This window comes from Apaloderma vittatum, unplaced genomic scaffold, assembly GCF_000703405.1.
Source record: "Apaloderma vittatum isolate BGI_N311 unplaced genomic scaffold, ASM70340v1 scaffold5499, whole genome shotgun sequence".
In the NCBI taxonomy this organism is placed as follows: domain Eukaryota; kingdom Metazoa; phylum Chordata; class Aves; order Trogoniformes; family Trogonidae; genus Apaloderma; species Apaloderma vittatum.
Window position 1 is genome coordinate 19899 of NW_009733415.1, and position 4063 is coordinate 23961.

The 4063-nt window shown below is 42.8% G+C and overlaps 1 protein-coding gene across 1 annotated transcript in view; it reads left to right on the plus strand.

Moving 5' to 3' along the window:
- Window positions 1-4063, plus strand: part of P4HA1 (prolyl 4-hydroxylase, alpha polypeptide I) — a gene marked incomplete at its 3' end in the record, with an annotated part of 24175 nt that overhangs the window by 14115 nt on the left and 5997 nt on the right. The gene's annotated exons all lie outside the window — the stretch shown is intronic.

Below are 4063 nucleotides of genomic sequence, written 5' to 3' on the forward strand. Positions count from 1 at the left end.
AGAAAGTAGTTTGGAATGTTGGTGGTAGCGAAGGTGGAAGTGCCGTCTTGCTTGGCCTGGCTTATCTAGTGCAACTAACGTACTAAAACTGTGTGTGCAGCACCGGGTTCTGCTTCCGCTAACAAAAGCACCAGGAGAGGCTGAAACTAGCACCGATGGGCTCCTGTAGCTTGGGAGGGGATAGTGCTAGTCGATGATTTTAAATAATTTCCTTGTTTAAATGATTGGAAGTAGTTGCTGCTTCGATAGAAAACTAGTATTCTTTCAGCTTCTTTGAACACAACCCCTGACATTAGAGTAGCTAGTAGCTTAATGGTTTTTACTTGACTATGAATTCCTTTAAAAAGATAAAAGTGATTTACAATACTGGATTAAGAGAAGTTAGTTGGTTCAGGATAGATTATAACTCATGGAAACTAAGAAACCATGGTAGCCGAAGTCTGATCCTTAAAGCCATGCTTGTTACAAGCAGAAAATTTTTATTTTTATACATGGAAAACTGCCTTGGACCTTCAGCAGCCTGCAGGTCTGTTTACTCGTCAGAGCTCTTGCAAGCAGGGGGCGTCCAGCGAGATCTTACATGTTTGCTCCTTTAAAACTACCTCCACAAGCTCCCTCCAGAATGACTTTAGGAACTTATATCTTCCTGTTTGACATCTGTTGTGTTTAATTTTTGTTTTCTATTTTTAAGGTCTGTGCACGTCTTACCTGTCTCTGTTATCCATGGCTGCATGTGTTAAAGAAAGCGTTTCTTCAGTGTCTGACACAGACTGTTTGAACATAACCTTCACAGTTCCTGTCAAACTTGGTGTGCTTAGTAACAGGCATTAGAGAAAGTGGCCAGATCAGAAATTGAAATTGAGATGCGTAATTTGCCCCTTTTATTTAGAGTTTTGATTTTAATCAGTGGGAAGCGTGTTATGCCTTAAGACTATTGCAGATACCACAGTCAGAAAAAGCAGCATTGGGTAACACCCATCATTAAAAGCTGATACCCTAGTGGGTGTGTGCAGCTGATGGTGCAGCCAGTCCCTTTTGCCATCGCCTTCTATTGGCTTTGCGACATGACAAAATAACTGTTTCCCCTAGAGCTTTAATCTGGAATGAGTCGAGTCTCAGGGCAGCCACTGCTGCTGAAGCGCTGCCGCCTCCCTGACGTGGAGCGCTGCGAGCCCCCAGCTGCCTTGTGGCTCGGACCTGGTGAGTGTGAGGCCCTTAAACGTTTTAAGGTGTGGGGCTCAAAAGGGTGGTACTCTGCAACTGCCTTCGACATTCCTGAGGAACTTGGGAGAATTCAGTCATGTTTTACCTACCCTGAGATTTTTAATTCCATATCTGACTGGCTGCTGGAATTAGAACGGCAAAGAAACATACAGGTAAAGGGCAGGAATGGGCTTGAGATTGGAGGAGACTTCACTTCTCATGGTTCCCCTTGCCTTTGTGTTCCTCCATGTGCGGATTGTTTAGGCTGTATTTGCTTTTCCAGACAACTTGACACGTAAATCTATAGCAGGAGGTAAAACCCACCCCAAGCCAGACTGCTTTAGAAGGATCCTGTTAATGCTGGGCCACTGAACTGCTTTTGCAGCACCACTGGTTGAAACATCTTTTTATTGAAGCTGTTTGAGCTGGTTTGGATTCCAGATGAATCATTGCTCCTGAAACCCAAAAAATGCTCGCTTTATTTTTTTAAGGGATGACTGCTTTCCCCATTCAAACATTCTTTCCTAGAAAATGCACTTCTAAATTACAGCATTCCTTTTTCTGAGAGGACTACTGTTCACTGTGCAGTACGTGGCAGGGTGTATAAAACGGGGCACCGTGCCAGCAGTTCGAGGAGCACCACCAAGCCGTGCTGTGTGCAGTACCAGAATAAACTCAGCCCCTCTGACACTGCTTTTAAAGAAAGTGCCGTTTTTTTTTTCTCTCTCCTCCCAGTCGGAGCTTGCAGCTCATGATCTTGAAGTTTCCACTTCAGAAATACCAGCTTGTGCTTTTTATTCACTCGCTATTTTATCTCTTCTAGTGCTTTTTATGTACCAAGTGCATTTTTAAAAGTTTTTAAACTGAAATGCCAGTATTTCATGTGACCAATGACTGTTAGAAAAGCGATATTGAAAAATCTCTTGGTGTAGCTGAGACTGAAAACGTGGCTTTTGTACTGTCGGGTACTGGGCCCATGAGTGCAGTCGAAGGAGATGAGCTTGGAGCAGAGTATAAAACCTTGCGTGTCGCGTAGCACTGGACAGTTGTCGCTTTTCTTTCCCCTAATATACTGTTTAGTTTAAAATTATTTTTGTTAAAAATCTAATAAGTTATCTGATACAAAATTAAAAGAGGGGAGGAGTAAATGTAATAGCTAGCTAGCTGTTTGGGTTGAACATAAAAGTTATTAAAAGCCAAATCTTTGTGTGAGGAGCAAGAGTGATCCCACAGCCTGGATTCAGCACGCTAGTTAAACGCTTTTGGTTTCTACAACATACTTCATGAGTGTCTTTTTACAAAGCCAAGTTGGACACCAAAATGCTGTGCCATTGCAGGCGGGGAATTTTTGGGTTTGGTGTGGTAGTTATTAAGGAAATAGCAAATCCTCCTGTTAGTCACGTCTCGAACTGCTGTACTTGTGGCTTCCCAGAAGTACACTTGTCCCTTTTTGTTGTGATGGTTTCCGCACAGAGTGGACTCGTAGGTGTCAGCTGGTCAAAAATATGACAGAACGCTGTTGAGAGAAGTTAACTTGTCGGATGATAAGTTAATTTAAGAACTGTGCATTGAACAACAGAGCTGGGTGCATTTACAGGACCATGATGAGCCTTGCAATATGCATATATTAAAAAGACAGCTGAGCACAATTTAAAGCTGTTAATCCTGCATCACCTACACCACTGGGGTTTTATTTGGATTTTTTCTTTCTTTTCTAATAGACAAGAGCAGGAAAAAAAATAGTCCTTTGCTTGAAGGAATACATGCTATTAACGGCCTTGAGCTAGACGCACACTTAATTTGATGTCAGCAAAGGACCAAGGCTGAGCCAGGCAACAAGAGAGGACACCATAGGACATTACATTCTGCAGTAAGAGCAGTCCCCTTGCTGTGCATCCAGAACGGAGCCAGCACAGAGAGCAGCTGGTGCTGGGCAGTTCGTGCAGGGTTCTGCAGGGCCTTCTGAGCACCCTGCCCTCAAGGACGCAGGTTTCACAACGCTTACGGGGTTAAATCATGCTGTAACACTTTCAGCTATTCAGCCCTGCCGGTCTCCCCTGAAGTTCTGCTCAGCAGACAGGCTGGCACTTGGAGTATGGTTTCAGTTACCCCATTTCCTCCACCTTTCATAGACTTTCTTTGTATCCTCGGGCAATTAATTTTATTTCTAGAAGAGATACAGTAGTTGCCCTTCATGAAAGGATTTAGTATTCTCCCTGCTGAAAGATTTCATTGCAATTTGATATAGTAAGAACACTTGCTTTTTTCTTTCTTTTTTTCTTCTCAAAGCCCTTACACGTAGATCAGACAGAGGTAGCCAGAACCTACACTTTGAAGCCAGTGGCTGTGCTGGGGCTTTCCTTGTGTGTTAAGCATGAGGTTAGGATTGCTTACAAGTGTTACCTGTTCACCAGAGCTGCAGAGCTGTTTGTGAGGAGTCTTTTGTGAATGCTTCATGTCAGTGCTTGGACTTGATGATCCCAAGGGTCTTTTCCAACCTGAATTGTTCTATGATTCTAAGTAGTCTTTCTGTTCTCCTACCAGCTTAAATCAAAGGCGGTTGCATCGTAACACATCCCTATACTAACAGTGTTCAGAAGTGGATGAATCTCTCTACATGTTTGTGCATGTCTGTCTTGAGCGATCTTACTTCTTTTATCTATAGTTCATTTGTCATTTCAAGAAAATGCTCATAGAGATTCTGTAACCTGTGTCAGTGCCTTGTGTCACGTGTCATGCTACTATTCCTCCATGCAAAGTATGTTGATGTGTATATATATGTATTTTTTTAATAAAAAATTTACATTTACTTGCCAACTAGGCTCTGAGCCATGGGTATTACTGTCCCCACAATATTGTA